General features: G+C 45.3%; 1 protein-coding gene and 1 long non-coding RNA gene across 11 annotated transcripts in view; both read right to left on the bottom strand.

Annotated features, from left to right (window-relative positions):
• The window catches only part of TBXAS1 (thromboxane A synthase 1), a 333,339-nt gene that overhangs the window by 268,710 nt on the left and 45,801 nt on the right, over positions 1-18,828 (bottom strand). The window lies entirely within an intron of this gene.
• LOC122461080 lies at positions 7,296-12,560 on the bottom strand. The gene is made up of 3 exons (XR_006282803.1): positions 12,513-12,560; positions 10,428-10,680; positions 7,296-9,728 (listed from the first exon to the last, which is right to left on the bottom strand). It is a non-coding gene; the product is annotated as an uncharacterized LOC122461080 (long non-coding RNA).

Raw genomic sequence — 18,828 nt, 5'->3', positions numbered from 1 at the left:
TTGATCAAACATTCCTTCCAGCAGAGGCTTTCCTGAATTTAGCCTTGTGATTAAACAGCACAGTTACTATCAAACTCAAGTAAAACCCAGCCTAATTTTTTGCCCATATACAATAGATTGGTTGGATTTGGGGCTGATGGAGGTTTATTAATATTTTAAAATATACTCTGAAGCACACTGGATCCCCATCTTGGCCAAGCAAGTCCATTTATTGAAAGCATATGCCACACATCAACACGGCAAATAGTTCAGTTCTTTGAAAGCAGTATGACCAAATCTGGATTGATTATGAAGTCACGGGTTGGCAGACTAGATTAAAACACCATGGGAACTTAATCTACCCTTTGGGGTAGGGAGGAGAAGAGAAGTGACTCTGACACCCCTTTTAAAAACTCCTTCTATTAATAAAAAGGATTTCCATTCACTGAACTGATTCCCTCCTAAACCAGGTTTTTAACAAGGTATTATTCAAAAATGTCATGGGCACAGATGTCTAGCTTCCATGTTTATTCTTTTAGTAGGAATATGTTTAAGTGAGCACCTCTATCATAACATAGCTTGATTTACGCATACCTTTCCCCAGTGAGGAAAAGCATGCGTGATCTTTCCAGAGAATAGGATGAGTTCATGTTTAAAACACAACATTTTCAGTCTTGCCAGACAATGCACAAGGAACCACATTTTGAACGCAGTCATGGGCTGCACCCAGAATTTCTTTCACTCTGTTTACGTGACTCAGTGCACTAGAATCCTGTTACAAATTCTCATTCCATGTCCCCTGAATTCAAAAACTATCACCATGATCAACATAAAATTTCTTGGGGCCAATCTCAAACACCCCCCACCTCCCACTTGTGGGGCACAGAAGGCCCTGACTACAGCAGAATCAATGGGATGACTCCATTGCAGTGAGAATGGGAAGAAAGAGGAGGCAGAGATCCTGTGTTTACTCCTGTGAGAGCGGTAAGCACAGCTTCATGGGCACTCCCTGTGCCCCTTTGCAGAGGATGAGTTTGGGGGCAGGGGTAGAAAAGGGGGATGAGGAGGAGCAGGGCTAGTAGATATCACTTTGTGAAGGGCATCCAAAACTATTTTGGAGAGGGGATAACATGACCCTTCAAAGATACAGGTATTTGCAGTCCTTAGTAGAGCAGAAGTGTGTGGCTGCAGTGGTAATTTTAGAACAGCCTCACACACTGGGAGAGTGAATTTTTCCCATCTCTCTCAGCATACAACACAGTTAGGGCTACGTGCCAAGATAAGGGTTTGCCCCTTGATGCTTAGCAGCAGTCAGAGTTTCTCAAGTCGAAACTGCAGTGTGTCATCTGTCTGTCTGGGCTACAATGTACAGCGTGGCGTCTGCTTGATCCTTCTCAGACTGAAGAAACACTAGAGATAAAAGTATGTGCAAATAAAAATAGTAGTTTGAAAAAGAATGCTGGAGATAATGCTTGGGTAATACCTTGTTGGTTCATGCTTCCAAACATTCTTAAAGAGCAGCTAATGCCTTGCAGAGAAGTTGGGAAAACATTCCATTTAGAAAAACAACAAACCCTCCACTGTTCTCTTCCCAAACTCTGTATTACAGAAGAGATATTGGCATGTAAACAGGACGGTACTTTTAAAGGGCTCTTCAGTTCTTGCCAGATCCTGATCCCAAGGACTTCAGTATCCCTTAACTCTCTATTGACAAACAGATCTTGGGTGTGGGGGAGAAAGGGTAAACGGAGAAAGAGGCTATCGCAATTGGCTGTTGTCAAGATGATTGTAAGGTCACAGAGGGTTCTGAATTCAGGTAGGGCAAATGAACAGGGTGTGATTGACAAAAACCAATATGTCTTATATCAGTACAAAATAAAGAGCATAAAACTAAAGGTGCAGTCAGATCCAAACTGCAGGAACAGGCAAAGATCGCACTGCATCAGATGCAACACACGTCTTTTCTGTGCATCCACCGCTGGCAGAAGGAGGGGGGGGGAGGAACAGGTGAAAAATCATCCTACTGATATGCCTAAGTAGAATCTTAATTTTTTTTTAAAAGCCGCCCCCCTCCAAAAAAGAGCAACCCAGGCTGCTCAAAAGCAATAAAAAAAAATGTATATAAAGAAAGTGTGTCATGCAGCACTCTGAGATCTTGTGCTTTTCTAAAGATAATCCTAGACACTTATTCTGCCACCTGGCTCAGCAAGCAGAATCAGATTGCATTACAGCGGTATAGTCACGTTACAGGATAATAAGGATCACAAACCAGAGTTTCAACTGGCATAAGTCAGCACAGCCCCCTGAAGTCAAAGCAGCTACACCAAATGACAGTAGGTGAGGATTGGGCCCCACAGTTCTGTGACATACGCTGCTCAGGAACAAGGCAACAAATATAGTTAAGGTTGAAATGGCAACATTCATTATCATTATAACCCCTATTTATCCAGCTGCTCACAATTTTTTATAGCCCATTTGGGCTGGAATTTTCTATGTTTGTTGTCAGGGGAGTGGTTAATTTATTTTGAAAAGTTTCAGCAAAATCTGTTCACATGGTGTTGAGCTCTACAAATGTAAACAAAAAAAATCCAGTATCAGGAGCCACTGAGGCAACTGGAGGAAAGAAGAGAGCCCCAACCAGCCCAGGGAGAACACAAAGCACAGGACAGGAAAGGGGGCAAGGGAAAGCTGCATGAGATTTTATATAAGCCACTCTCTCGCATATACCTTTAAATGAGCTCCATTGAGAGGGGCATAGGGGCAGACATGTCATTGAAAGCCATTGCTTTGTTACCTCAAAAAGAAAAGGAGTCCTTGTGGCACCTTAGAGACTAACAAATTTATTAGAGCATAAGCTTTCGTGAGCTACAGCTCACTTCATCGGATGCATTTGGTGGAAAAAAAAATTTGTTACCTCAGTGGCCCCTAACGTGGCTGGCTGTGGGAGCAGCTCAGGAAGAAGCCCTCTAGCTGAAGTTTTCTTTCTCTATTACTGCGGCACTCAGCCCAGCCACAAAAAGCATAAGAGACCTGTTCCTGCTGGGCTGTGGACTGATGAGTCTGTCCCGCTCCAGGCAGCACATAGCCCTCTTTTGAGAAGGCAAGGGATAGGGCAAAATAAACAAATAAATAAGAGGAAAACTCAGAAATTCACTGTAAAAGAACACACACACACACACACACACACACACGAGAGCAAAGGAGAGAGTGATGAATGGAAGGAATCAAAAAAAGAGTGTGGCAATTGTGCTAGGCCATAATTGTGAGGGAATGTGGGGTGACACTCATCTGTCAGCCCACCAAAAGGAGTGCTCCAATAAGGAGTGGTTGGGAACTGCTCTACCAAGACATTATGGAGAGCAGGTGTAACCCACACACCTCCTGGGTGTGGTGTTCTGTCCCATCCAGCGGCACCGAGAGCACTTAGAGAGAGAGAGAAAATGAGTCTGCTCTACAGCCTCACCTAACAAGCATGTGGCTTTTAGCTCACGCAGTAGAGGCTCATGCACTAAGCTCCAGAGGTCCCAGGTTTGATCCTGCCCACTGATAACTGGAGTCTGTTGGCGTTACACAGGCTTCATAAATGGGTGAACTAGAACAGCATTATCTGTCTCCTGTCTGCCCCTCCATACAAAGGGTTGAAGCCCTGTCCCTTCAGCAGTGGACAAAATACCTAAAGGGGGGGGGGGGGGAGGGCAGGATCTCAGTCTGATTTAAAGTTAGTGGGGAAAAAGCCCATTGATTTAAGTGAGTGCAGGAATGAGTTCAAAACAGTCAAGTCCTTAATAACAAAGCATCTAGAATTGCTGGTGCACAGGCTGTCCCCTGAACTATCATCTGAGAAAATTAGGGTTCGTTCAGTCTGTGGCCACTGGGGAGGGAACAATGTTGGAATCAATGACTGAAGAAGTTCTGGCCAAGGCTCTGGTACCAAGTCAAATGGAATTGGTCCAACATTTCATCAAATACATTGGAAGATGCATTATTCATGGGAACAGAGGGGAGAGGAGAAGCCTGCAGTTAGGGCTCAAGATGGCTGAACAACAGACTTTTCTTATTGCTTTACTTGGTTTTTATTTTAGCTAGAAGGGGTATCTTGATAGATTCTGGAGGGGCTTGTACCTCAATCAATGGCTTGACAATGCAGAGGAAAAGCAGAGGCAGAGGCAGTGCCTAAAATGGTAAAAATAATTCTAAATTTATTGTGACTCTTGTCTGTTTACCGTGTGGTGCAAAGCAATCATGACTGTGTGTGGACTGGCCTGAAGCAGAGAATGCTGATGACTTTGCTATTTTGCTGTGCAATCCTATCAGTCCTGCCCCAAGCATGAGTGACAACGTCATGGTACCCAGTATCATTGTAAAACTCACACACATGACCAGCATTGAAATTATGCCCTGCCTAAGCCCTGGTCATTCAGAAAGATAGCCAGTATCCAAAGACTTGTCTATAGCACTTTTACGCAGCCGTGCAAATGGCTGCAGAATTATTCAGCCTCTCTTCCCAGATGCTGCATAGTCTTTTAAATTGTGTCAGAGTGGAGCTCTGCTCTGGCACAATTCAGCAACTCCACACATCAGCCTAAGCTGATAAAGAGCAGAGCTCTCACCCCACACAGCTATGAGTCTCACACGACGGTGCCCTTCCCCTCCTGCTCAGCTCCTCAACTTCACGGTTGTGTATTGTGCACTTTGCCTGGAAAGCAGCGATGAAGACAGAGCCCTGTCTCCGGCTCTCATAAGTTTCACCCTTCCAGTTGACAGCATCATTGTTCCCCAGAAACCCAGCTGTCATGGGAAAGGATCAGCATGTCGAAAGAGGTGGTCTTTGCGGTATCTTGGGCCAATTCCATAGGCATCACTGAACATTAGAACTGAGAAATTGGATTTAACCTGGTGTTCCATGGGAAGACAATGTACTACACAGCACGCTGCGGGGGGGGGTGGGGGAATGTACTCTCAGAGGCTGGCACTGCTAAGGGGGCGGACTGCACCATTCTGTCTACAAAGTTTCATTTAGTTCAGAGTGCTCACACCTACATATGGGGCAATGAAGCAATCCAACCTAGAGGTCACAAAGATAGGGATCACTGTGTAAGTGGATTCTAAGCCCAGTTCTCCATGGCCTTGAGCAAGTCACCACCTCTCTGCTTCAATTTCCCCAGCTACATAATGAGATAATAAGACTCACCTACCTCACAGTGAAGTTGTAGTAATTAGTTAACTATTTTTAAAGCACTTTGAATTTAAAAACAGTATCTGCTACTATTTTTAGTAACGCACTGTGTTTAGTAAAGGTATTACTATTGTTCTCCACAGTTATTCATCGCCCAATGCCGCAGCAGACATTGCCATCTCTACATGTGCCCCCGTACGAATGTAGTGCATGCATGCAGTCTTTAGACCCATCACAAGATCCAAATAGAGTTAAAAAAAATCTCAAGGTAATAGTTAATGCCAGAAAGTTAACTGGCATCCTAAGTAAAAGTTATACAATGTTACAGGAAAGAGAAAAGCTAGCTATTTAAGGGCTTTTACATAATACTTTTTATCTAGAACAGAGGCCACGTGCACTCCCTTAAAGACACTATCCTTTGTCTTTATTTAGATAGTTTGAAATGTTTATTCTCTGTCCTAGATGATTTTGCATTGGGGGTGCAACCCAGCAGAAAGCAATGCAAAACTAACAAGAACCTTCTCCCCTTCCTGCCCAAAAAAACAAAGCCATGCACATTCATTACATAAACTCTGACAAAGTCACATTCCACATTAGGAATCATGCAATCTGAATAAAAGCTGTACAACTACTTTGCTAATGCTCAGCTGATTCCTTACAGATATCAGCAGTACAACAGCTAGTTTGCAATTGTCGCCTCAAGACAAATTTTTATAGTGTTTGGCAATCTTGCTTCGGTATGTGTTGGGAAGCCACTGCAAAACACAAATGAAAAAAAAGCAAAGAAGAAAAAAATCCTAAGTATTTCAATGAGTTAATTCCGTTGCAAAATATTTAAGCTGAAAAATGCATATACTAAAAACCCCAGTTTGTGAGCAGAGGCAAGATGCCCTTGCAAGGGGCAATTTATTTTTCTGCAGTTAGGGAACATGTGCTGATAGTGGGAAGGAATTCCTACCATCTACCCACTTCTCTTTCAGGACCTTAGATGCACTCTCTAAAAAGTCAACAGTACTCAAAGTGATGGTGCTTATTCCTTACTTTGATCCATGCATAACGCAAAATACTACACACAGAAACTGTAGGACAACATTTCATTAAACACAAGATGACATAAAAAAAGGCTATTTGGAAAGCTTTTTTTTAATTTTACAAGGAGGTGGTAGTTTTTAAAATAGTCAGGACTGGTACTTTATCACTATGTTGCAGTCATGAACAAGAAAAAACAACAATCGACCAAATTAATCTCTGGTATATTGTATCAGACTGAGTCCTTCAAGGCATTCTGTGTTTTATAGCACCAAGCATGAGGGGTCCTGATATATGACTGAGGCTCCTAGATGAAATCACACTACAAATCTCCACGGAAGCTATGGACAGTCAACCAAGGATGAATTTGGCCCATTATCAGCTTGTAAGGTGCTGAGCAACCCCTGAGGGTTGGCATTCCAGGTTTCTTAGAGTCTCTCTCTCTATCTCTGGAGACACTTATAACTCTGTTACAGATCCAATGCCAGAATGTGTCTGATGAATTATATTTTATATTCTGTGCATTAGAACAGCTCTGTTTGCAAAGGACAGAGGGATCCTCAAATGAAAGGCCAAGTGCTGTTGTACTGCTAGGCAAACACATTGTGTTGTACCTTCAAAAACATTTTGATGAGTCGGAGTATAAGTGGAAAACCAAGAAGATACAATAACTAACACCCCACGTACTCTGCGTCAAGCTGGACCTAAACTCTGTGACCAAGCCCTTAGATTCTGCAATGTAACTCTGATAGCTCACTATTACCCACCCCACTTATTTCAGGTCATATCCTTACAACAATTGTGCTTACTTGGTTAAAACTAGCAGCACGAAGCAGCTGCTCTCTGCTGCATGATCCCATGGGGGTCTGCATCTCGGTATCCATGCAGGAGTTCATACTGCTCTGAGCAGTCTGCTCCATGCCTGTGTCTGCCTGTCGGCCCAGGGAAATATTGTAGAAGCTAAGGCAGAAGAAAGCTGATGATAGCATAGCTCTGGAGGGAACTGTGATGTTATAGGGATGTAGAGACTGGATAGCCCTTTACTGTGGTTAGGGCTATTTTGAGGGTAAGATCAGCAGGGCAGGGACTGTCTATTAATCTGTGGGTATGTCTATGTTTCAAACTTCTGCTGACGCAAGTTATGTTGACATAAAGCCGCAGCAGTTAGTGTATTGCTGAGCATGTGCATAGTTTGCTTTTGTCGGCTCTGTACGTACTCACCAGGACTGCTTGCTTTGATGCACAGTGCAGTGCACCTTGGGTAGGTATCCCAGTGTGCAACTTGCCACCGTTCAGCCTATTGTCTTTTGGGAAGTTTTGGCAGTGCGTGGTGGGGCAGAACCGAGTTGTGTAGGGATGACTGGGACAGTGGGGTCAAGTCCCTATCATGCAATTTTTGCCACCCCATAATGCCATCTCTATGCCATAATTTTCATGCCTATTTTGAAAATCCCATGAACCTGCATGGGATTCACCACAGTCTGCCATCTCTGACAGAAGCATGGAGCCTGCACAGCTCTGTACTAGTATTATGAACATTGCACGCATAGGATGCACGATCCTCTGGTATCTACAGAGCCACAGGAAATATGATTTCCTGGAGGGCAGACTGCTATGGGACATAGCAAAAATCAGTTCAAGGATCTTGGTGACATTTGTGGAGCAGCTGCAAAATGGTGGAATGCTGCTTCTGGGCCTGAGAAACAAGCACTGACTGGTGGGATCTCATTGTAATCCAGATTTGGGATGATGAACAGTGGCACAAGGCCACATTCTGGGATCTATCTGCTGAGCTTACCCCAGCCCTCCAGCACAAGGACATCAAAATGAGAACTGCACTGACAGTGCAGAAGTGAGTGGCAATTTCACTATGAGAACTTGTGATGCTGGGGATTGCTACTGGTCAGTGGGTAATCATTTTTTGAAGGTGGAAAAGCCACCGTGAGGGCTATTGTCATGCAAGTGTGCAGGGCCATTAATCGTCTCCTGCTATGCAGAACTGTGACTCTCAGCAATGTGCAGGACATAATGGATGGATTTGCAGCCATGGGGCTCCTGAACTGCGGTGGAGCGATAGACTGCACGCATAGCCCTATTTGTCACCAGATCACCTTGCCACAAACTACATCAACAGAAAAGGCTATTTTTCTATGGTTATGGAAACACTGGTGGATCACTAGGGATGCTTCACCAACATCAGCGACGGCTGGTCAGGGAAGGTGCATGACATTCACATCTTTAAGAATACAGGACTGTTCAGAAAGCCACAAGCAGGGACTTCCTTTCTCGACCAGATGATTACCATTGGCAATGTTGAAATGTCAATAGTGATCGTGGACAATCCAGCCTACCTCTCACTCCCCTGGCTCATGAAGCTGTACACTGGCCATCCCGACAGCACTAAGGAAAGGTTTAACTACTGTCTCAGCATGTGCAGAATGACAGTCAAATGTGCTTTTGCCAGATTGAAGGTGTGCTGGCTTTGTTACTCACAACATTTTATCTCAGTGAGAAAAACATCCCAATGGTTAGAGCTGCCTGCTGTGTCCTGCAGAATATCTGTGAAGCAAAGGAAGAAAAGCTGCAGCCACGGGGAAGGTGGAGCAGCTTGCTGCTGAGTTTGGGCAGACAGACACAAGGATCATCAGAAGAACTCAAAGCAGAGCTATGCAGCTCAGTGAGGCTTTTAAAGAGCACTTACACAGCAAGCCACAGTAATGTCTTATGGTATCCTGTACTCTACCCAGCCCTGCAGTTTGGGGCACCTGTTAGGAATTGTGCCGTGCTTGGTGCACATCTAGGAATGTAACAGTGGCAATACATCTGTTAATTTTGTGGTGGTTGGTGTACATTTCTGATTATTACACTGTGTTTATCACTGATCCTACGAGTTGTGTCACAGTGTCCAACAAGTAAGTGGGAGCTGTCATTACCGCCTGCCATTCTGCAGCATTTGTTGGACACTAATAAAAACAAAATTATTTTCCAAACAAAAGAGTTTTATTGAGTAACAAAAACACTTCAAAACAAATTCTGTGCAAGTTAAAAGCAAATATATTAAGACCTTAATAAATCTATGGAACAGCGCTTAAAGAAGAGGAAGTAACATTCATATCCATTTAAGCTACATGTACATTAGTCATGGCTCTCCCAGGCCAGTGTATATGAAGCTGTGGTTGTCTTTAACAGTAGGAGGGATGCAGTCCCTGATGCCACATGGAACATTGAAGGTGTGGAAATGCACTTCTCCATGGACTGAAAAGGGAAGCGAGCTCATGATTGTTGAACCTCAAGCCCCATTATGTCCTGGTGCATCTGCCTCTCCTTTTGGGACTCCTGGGCCTCTCTCCTGTCCACTCCTTCCTTCTCCAGGCTGTCTGCAATATTCATCCTCCAGGCCCTCTGCTCCCAGTGTGATGCAGCCCTGGCTTTCAGGATCTCGTTAAACATGGCATCTCGAGTCCTCTTCTTTCACCTTATCTGGCTCAGGCATTCCATAGGTATGGAGGGGGAACCCCCTCAACATTGCAATGGCAGCAGCTGCCTATTAAACGCAGAGGTAGAATTATCAGGATAGTCACAATGGAAAGCGAAACTTAAGATTCAGAACTCTCTTCCTTTGCTCCCTTAAAGTTTTAAACAAGACACGCTTATTGACACTTCTGCTTTGGAGTGCTTGTGCATGGCGCCACTCACAGCACCAGCCATGGTGAGCATGGCCTGCCAGGGGTGAGGAAAATTAGGAGGGAATTGCATGTGTGCATGAAACTATGAGAATAGGGCACTGACACTGAATACTGGCACCATTTTCCCCAGGCTATGGGGAATTTAGCAGGTATCTCACTCCTGAGGGTAACAAAGGCAAAGACAGCACAGCTGCTGCTGGTGTCCCAAAGCTGCCCAGGCCAGTATGTCGCTAGCCTGTTTACTACAATGGTGCCTGCTGAAGTTATCATTGACTGGTGTGGGAAAGTGTCCTACTGCAGAAGAAGAAATAAGGCTGCCATCCCTAGAAACTTTCTGGAGAGGATTGCAGAGTACCCCCATGAAAGCTCCACCAAGATCTCGAAGGAGGATTCACTGGACATCTCTGTGTACACAAACAAACTATGCTACAACCCCACACACACACCTCTACAGGGAAATGAAAAGCAGATAATTCTAGCTCTCATTGTTGTACCGCTGCATCCTGTTAAGTTGGTGGGCACCATCACTGTAATGGGAATTACATTTACACACTTACCCAACATTCCTTCCCTTGCATCGGACTTTTCCGTGCTTGATTGCCAGGACTGCAGTGGAGTCTCAAACAGGTCCTGGCTCGTGGCACAGCTGAACCTCCCAGTCGCACGTCCCCCACCCTCCTCCTCCTCCTCTTTGTTCGCGTCCGAGTCCTCGGAGATATCCACAGTGGCGTCCAGGTTGGTGGTGGTGGGGTCTCTGCCAAACATGGTGGGCAGCTCTTTGAGTCTGGAGTGCGTAGCTGGCATGGTCAGCTGGGCTTTAAAAGGCAGAGGAAGTGCTTCTAGTTTTCATGACCTCCAGCCAATGGAGTTCACAATTGTGACCAGAGAGGTCAGTGCCAGGCATTGTGGGACAGCTGGAGGACTGTTAGGATTGACATAGGTAATGCAGAGTCTACATTTGCGCTGCGTTGACCTCAGTACATTGACCACGGCTCAACGCCGCTCAGGGACATGGCATTACTATCTCACCGTAATGGAGAGCTTACATTGGTGGGAGACAAATTTTAAGTGTAGACACATGCACAACTAGGTCAACTCAAGGTGGTTTACATCGACCTAACCTTGTAGTGTAGCCTGCATTTGTACAGTGCCTAGTGCATTGGGGTTGGCCTGTAGATACTCCCATAAAACATGAACAGACAACAACAGGGCTTTCTTTCCCCACTACGTCCCAAGCAGTTTGTGAGGATTGCAGACCATGCTCGCAGCCACCTTTGCTGCATCCCCTGTCCAAACCTCCTGCTCTGAGGCAGTGAGTCAGCAACTCTGTAATGGACCTCTTGCAGAGCCTATGTGGTCCTCTTCTCCTCTCTCAGGTTATAAGTCAGGAGAGTACAACAAGGCCGCAAATAACGTAGAAGATCGGTCAGGTGGGTGAGTGCCTATTTTTATATTTATTACTCTGGTGTTCAAATACATTTAAATGCCACAAAAGTCAACCTAATGATTCAAGTTGGATACTCATGTACCATCAAGTAAGTAGCAGTGTGGTCAAATGTTTAGAGCAGAGCTCTGAACCAGGAAGAGCATGGTTTTCAAAGTTTCTGAATCACTGAGTCAATGTGTGGCACTGGGCCAATCACGAGACCTCCTTAGTAAGTTCAGGCTAACACTAAAATCCAGATGCTGCTTTGCAGCCAGACTTTCCCAAGTTAATATTTTAGAAGTGATCTGAGTCCTAGAGTACAATGGGAACTTGCCAGAATTGTTTAGGTAATGACAGCAAGACTTCAGAAGAAAGGAAAAGGCAAGTGACCTTTATACCAGCAGCACTTCTCAACAGCCCTAAAAAGGTTACTGTAAGCCCACAAGAGAGGCAGGAACAAGTTTAATGTTCAATTGCATGGGAGTCTTTTTCTCAAAACATTTTGGAGACTCCAAATATACAGGGGCTTATTTTTAGAGTTACAGAAATCTGATTAATGCAGCCTTTATTACATTTCTCCAGCCAGTTTGCTGAGAGAACTTACAGGTTCTCTTTCACAATCCTTCGAGAGATGGGTGGGAGTAAATTCTGATCCCAAAAGTTTCTTTTAACTTTCCCCTCTGTGAATGGGTGTGTGATGGTACTGTAATGCAAATCACAGCTGACTGACAGCTACACTTTGTTTACAGAAAGTGACAGCATTACTTGGTAGTTATCACCACATCATCTTTACACATAAATGCAGGTCCATAAATTAGAGCTCTCTGCAAGCAGTATCAGCCCACAGAGCACTTCTTCCCATTTTGGCACTGTGGCTTGTGGGAAGGGAGTGGGGAAAGGGTGCGCATGGCATCCTGGGTCCTGTCCCAATGCCCCGTGATGCATCGCTTTGCATCCCAGCAATTCCTGTGCTTCCATCCACATTTGGCACCATCTTTCAAAGGTTTTTATACTGAGCGCTCTGTCTTCCCTTTCAGTCTGCGTGAATGGATCCCAAACTTGTGGGGAATATGCTGATGGGTCTCACCAGCATATCACAAATTGCAGTCACGTTACTCCTTAAGCTACAAAGTGACAGTGAGGAGTCCAACAATGATGTCAACTCACATAATGCATATGACACGAGATTGCTTGTGGCATTCATGGACACGCTCACCACAGTGGAACACTGCTTTTGGGCTCAGGAAACAAGCACTGAGTGGTGGGATCACATCGTCATGCAAGTCTAGGATGACGAGCAGTGGCTGCAGAACTTTCGGATGAGGAAAGCCACTTTCATGGGACTGTGTGCTGAGCTTGCCCCCACCCTGTGAAGCAAAGACACGAGATTGAGAGCTGCCCTGCCAGTGGAGAAGTGTGTCTATTGCAATCGAGAAGCTGGAAACTCCAGACAGCTACCAATCGGTTGCTAACCAGTTCAGAGTGGGAAAGTCAAGCGTTGGAATCGTGTTGATGCAAGTTTGCAGGGCCATTAATCGCATCCTGCTCAGAAGAACCATGACTCTGGGCAACGTGCGTAACATTGTGGCTGGCTTTGCACAAGTGGAATTCCCTAACTGCGGTGGGGCGATAGATGGGACGCATATTCCAATTCTGGCACCAAACCACCTAGCCTCCAAGTACATAAATCGGAAGGAGTATTTATCAATGGTTCTCCGGGCACTCGTGGATCACCATGGGCGTTTCATGGACATTAACGCAGGCTGGTTCGGAAAGGTGCTTGACGCATGCATCTTTTGAAACACAGGCCTGTTCAGGAAGCTGGGACTTTCTTCTCAGACCAGAAGATCACTGTAGGGGAGGTTGAAATGCCAATTGTGATCCTTGGAGACCCCGCTTACCCATTAATGCCATGGTTCATGAAACCATACACAGGGAGCCTTGACAGCACCAAGGAGCAGTTCAACAACAGGCTGAGTTGGTGCAGAATGACTGTTGAGTGTGCTTTTGGCTGTTTAAAGGACCGCTGGCGCTGTCTGTATGGGAAGCTGGACCTGGCTGATGACAACATCCCTACAGTTATAGCCGCGTGCTGTACCCTCCATAACATTTGTGAAGGGAAGGGTGAAAGCTTCACTCAGGCATGAACTATGGAGGTTCAACACCAGGAGGCTGAATTTGAACAGCCAGAGAGCAGGGCTATTAGAGGAGCTCAGGGTGGAGCTGTAAGGATTAGGGATGCCTTGAGGGAGCAATTCGATGCTGAAAGCCCAATAATGTTTGGTGCCCTCCCTGGGAGTGAAGTGCAGTGGTTCCAGTGCTAGTAGGCATCTGTGTTTGCTACACATGATGCACTGACTTGCAGTGCCTGTTGCTTTCCTGGGCTAAGCTATCTTTTACTTAATGAAATAAAGAATGTTTGCAAAGCCAAAAAATTAATGTATTGAAAAGAAACACAACTGCTGGGAAAACACACATGGCATGACACAGCTGTGCCCTGTGAGGAGGGAAGGGGGTGGGATGGGGAACGGGACAATCACAGATTTGTATACGTCCTGTTATCATATTCAGCCTTCATGTCTGGAGTGCTGTGCAACGAGCACTGCACTTCAGGTTGGCTAAAATGCATGGTGATGGAGGTTGAGTGCAGTGGGTAAGGGTCATAGTATGCAGTGCTGGGTGGTGAAGCTACAGGTGTTGGAGGCAGCTGGTGGCAATAAGAAACCAGATGTTGGGGAAAGTGGGTTGGCGGTGGCATGGGAGCACAAGGGAAAGAGTTTTGGGACAAGGGCTGCAGGGGAAGGGACGAGCGTGGCTCTGCTCTGTCTGGAGTGCTATAAGTGCCTGCATCAAGTCCGCTTGGCGCTCCATAATGCTTAGAAGCCACTCCGTGCTTTGATGCTGGCAATCCGTATTCTGCTGGCAGAGCCTCCTTTCTGTCTCCCGCCATTCCTGTACTTTTTGATTTTCAGTAAGGGACTGCTGCATGACTTCATGCAGAAGGTCCTCCTTGCTTCTTCATGGACACTTCCTGATTCTTTGCAGCCTTTTGGCTGTTGATAACAAGGATGGTGGGATCTCAAGGTTGCATCTGTAAAGCCAAAATGCAACACCTAACAGAGGCAGCATTGTTCACACTAGACAGAGCAATGATTTGGCCGAACTTGAAGCAAGCACAGTGCACACAATAGTGGAAAGTGCCCTTCCCAAAGCGAGTGCACATAACTCACAAGAGCCCTGAAATGGTGAGTAAGCACAGGGGCAAGTGGGACTGATTGTTTCATGGCCGTACTATCCTCTGGGGTTCTGTGCCTTGGGGAGAGCCAACAGCTGCATGGGGCCCCCTATATTGAACACTGTCCCCACATTTTCCACAGGATGAGTTTGTCCTGGAAGATATCTCGCTGCTGAGGGTGACCTGGGAAGCAAAAAGAGGGTCTTCTACTATAATGGGGCTTCTGCTGTGGCCCTTATGCTGCTTGCCAGTGTGCAGCAATGGTCCCAGCACCCCTCACGGCATGGACATGTTAGCCTGACTGGGACAATGAGCACAGTAGCTCTGCCAAGGAACCTGTGCAAGTGGATTGCCCAGCTTCTGCATAAGACCTTCAATGAGATCACTGAGGCGATTATCACGATGTGAGAGAGCTCATCAATGCCCTATTCTGCATCTAGGCATGCAGGCAGCCCTAACCCTTCTTTCTGCAACCCTTCTTGCCCCAAGAACCCACACCAAAGAACTCCCTTCCCAAAATAGGTGCTTACCGGGCACTTCCACTGCTGTTTGTTCTTCCACACGCACCATCCGCTGTGACTGGGTACCTTCCTCCTGGTTTGAAAACAGCTCCTGGCTGCATGCATCTAGGGATGCTGGGCCATCCCTCTGGCTCTGGGCCCCCCTCCTCCTTAGCACCTTCGCTCCCACTTTCCTCCTCCTGCCTTGTTGAACTCTGGGCTGCTACGGCCTTTGAAGTGTCCATGGTGCTCTTCGGAGTGGAGGTGGGGTCACCCCCAAGTATCTTGTCCAGCTCTTTGTAGAAATGGCAGGTTGTGGGCACAGCATCGGAGCGACAGTTTGCCTCTCACGCTTTGTGGTAGGCATTCTGTAGCTCCTTTACTTTAACCCTGCACTGCACTGCATCCTGGTCATGGCCCCTTTCTATCATGGCCCTTGATATCTGCCCATAGGTACCGTAATTCCTATGGCTGGAGCACAGCTGGGACTGGACAGCTTCCTCCGCCAAACACTGATGAGGTCCAGCAGCTCGTCATTGCTCCATACTGAGATCGCCTGGCACTTAAAGGCATGGTCACCTGGAAAGATGCACTGAGAGCACTACATGCTTTGCTGAGCAAACAGGAAGGGGGATTTCAAAATTCCCAGAGAATTTAAAGGGCGAGTCTGATGGTTGGTCACCTGAGGGCAGGGCAGTAGAGTTCAAAGTGATGACCAGAGTGGCTAGAACAGGCATTGTGGGACACTTCTGGAGGCCGATCAGAGCGAATTAACAGATCAGGGAGTCCACACTGGCCCCGCGGCACTCCAGCTTTATGCTTCTCATGGAAGTGGATTACCAGGGGCGCTCCAGCTTCGGAGTCTGGGCACTCTATGTGCCTTGCCAGTGTGGACACCTCAGGAGATAGGGTGCCTGGGGCTGATTTAATGCACTCCAACTCGCAAGTGTAGCCAAGGCCTTAGTTATCACATGTACAGGGTTTCACAGAAGCCACACCACTGACACAATGCTTGGGTACTAAATGGAAGGATTATTAAATAAAAAGGAGGACATTAATTAAACTATACACATCAAGTATAGTTTCACTAGGAGGGTGGTGAAACACTGGAATGCGTTACCTAGGGAGGTGATGGAATCTCCTTCCTTAGAAGTCTTTAAGTCAGGCTTGACAAAGCTCTGGCTGAGATGATTTAGTTGGGGATTGGTCCTGCTTTGAGCAGGGGGTTGGACTAGATGGCCTCCTGAGGTCCCTTCCAACCCTGATATTCTATGATGTAGCAGCAACCTAATCACAACCTCTTCCTTACATGTACAGACCGAGTGGTGGGTCACACAGGCAGTATCTCAAACATATCGTACTAGTGCTGTAGAATATTCTTGTGGTTAATGCAATGGATTGGGGCTTTGGAGATAATAGTTCTGTTTCTAGCTCTGCTGCTGATTTCATATGTGACTTTGGGTAAGTCACTTAATCTCTCAGCCTGATCCAAAGTCTATTGAAGTCAACGGGAATGAGTTTTGGATCAGGCACCGAAAGAGAAGAGGTAGACTTTCTAGAAGTCCTAACATTTCCAGGCCTGCTCATCTCCTGCTCAATCCCCACCACCTCAAGGTGTTCCTCTTTCTTAAAAACCCACCAATGGTCCAATGATTTCTTCAGATACCCCTACTGTCTATAATGGTTAGGTCATACGATCAGAGAACACAAACAATACCATGTAATTTAGGTTACTCATCCCTGCATTCTAACAACAAGTTCTGAATAGTGGATACTAAAAAGGAGAATTTTCTTCAGACAATTCACGAACAAGTCCTGGGCCCAAATCTGTTGACAAAAGCTTTTCCTTCAATAAGGAATATATTTATAAAGATCTTGATTTGTTTTTGGAGAACAGAGGCAAGGGACGTAAGCAATGAACATAATTGTTATGCACAACTAATTCAACCAGTTCTACTCAGGAGATGTTCTTTGACCTGGTTTGTCTCAGAGGTTGCGTGTGAGTTGCTGAAACGGAGCACGCCCTGCATTAACAAAGGGTTATTTAGAAGCTGACAACCTTAACGAAATTTAGACATGCTCTCTTCAAACAAGTGAAGAGATGTAATCTTCTTTCCTCTCAACATGAATCTTACAGTTCTGTTTGCAGGAAGGTATGGGTGCAGAGGAAGCTGGGCTCTTTTGTAGCCTGTACACTGACACTGAGATGTTTTGTTTTCCACGCACCTGACATCTGTTCATCAGCTTTCAGGTCACTGACAATATAGCTGCAAACCCCACATTGGCCTAAAACAAAATGCAACTGATTTGCATCTCTATGCTTATATTATTTCTGTTATTAATTAAAAGCAAACCTTTCATGTTTCATTGCAAAAAGTGTCCCTTTCTTTAAAATGTAATCAAGCTCCTTAAAGTTTTATTATTCTACATCACAAGAGTATATGAGGAGTGTGTACTCTCAGCATTGCCAAGTCTCACAATATTATCACAAGTATCGTAATATTTGGTATTTTCTTAAAGCGCCAGCTCCTGGAGTCAGGTGATCACATGAGAATCTCAGGGGTTTTTTTTTGTTCTTCCCCATTTAAAAAAAATGCATCTAGCAGTCAGTGCTAAACAGTACAGAGGGCAAAAGACTCTGAAATTAGACTGTTCTGGTGCTTTGGCTGTTGTAGTAGTATTCCCTGGAAGAGCAGGGACATTTTGCAGTAAGATATTCCTTCGAGGGAGTTGAAATAAAACTAAGACCTGAAATGGTGGTGTGTCTTGGTATGTGCACTGCAAAGTTGGCTTGATACTATTTACCCCATTGGAGCTGCCACAAAGATCTTCTCTCTCTAGAATATGCAAAGCAAATGTGCCTTGGTATATATAGCGGCTGATGTTGAAATTCAGACCTACCCCATGGACCTCAGTGGAGTTGCTCTGGATTTATAGCAGCGTAAAAGAGATAATAATCTCACTTTTAATGTACCTGGATAGTTTTCAGCAAAGCCAATTTTAAAAAGGCAAATTCTTCCCCTCATCTCAAGGCAGTGTATATATAATTTAATAATTAAACATGGTAGGGGACCATTCTTCCTGATGTGGTTGTACAGTTCCTGGCAGAATAGGCCCCACCTCTGACTGAAGCCTTCGGGTGCTGCCAGAGAATAGCCTCCATCTAGTGGCCTGGCAAGTTAACTTTAAAGCTTCTATTTCTTCTTCACAGAGCAGCTGGCAAAGAGTTAAAGGTATTTTTAAGAAATTGATGATGCCTCACAGAAGATTCTGGAATGTTCTGTTTAGAAACAATTCTGCTGACATAGCATAAATGATATGGGTTTATTTTTTAATTCCTTTGTTATTATCCTCACTAAGGGCATCTGAGCAGAAACAGGCAGTTTTAATAGTTCATCCACCTCAGTTGCTTTTTTGTCATGTCTTTGCAACGGTTGGAAGTAGAACTACTCTTACGCTCTCAAACATGGCTTCTCATCTACTGCAATGCTAAGCACTATTTTCTACAAGGGGTTCTTCACTCTACTCAAGAAAAAAAAATCCATCAAAAAAAAATCACACTCTTCAGCTTGCAACCTCATAAATTTGTCTCTGAAGAGTGTGCGGTCAAAGGAAGTTGAACTACAAATGAGGAAGAAACAGGGCCAGAGGAACGCATGAGCCAGCAAAAAACATCCTCTTTTCCTTGGTAATATTTTTAAACTACTGTACAAATATACTTGACCATGGACATGTGGGCAAACCACTGCTACGGAGTACGTCTACATGGGGATAAAACCCCACAGCTGGCCCACGTC

The sequence above is a fragment of the Dermochelys coriacea genome, chromosome 1, assembly GCF_009764565.3.
Source record: "Dermochelys coriacea isolate rDerCor1 chromosome 1, rDerCor1.pri.v4, whole genome shotgun sequence".
In the NCBI taxonomy this organism is placed as follows: Eukaryota; Metazoa; Chordata; order Testudines; family Dermochelyidae; genus Dermochelys; species Dermochelys coriacea.
Note: the sequence above shows the minus strand (reverse complement) of the source record. Positions and strands in the feature narration are given on the sequence as shown.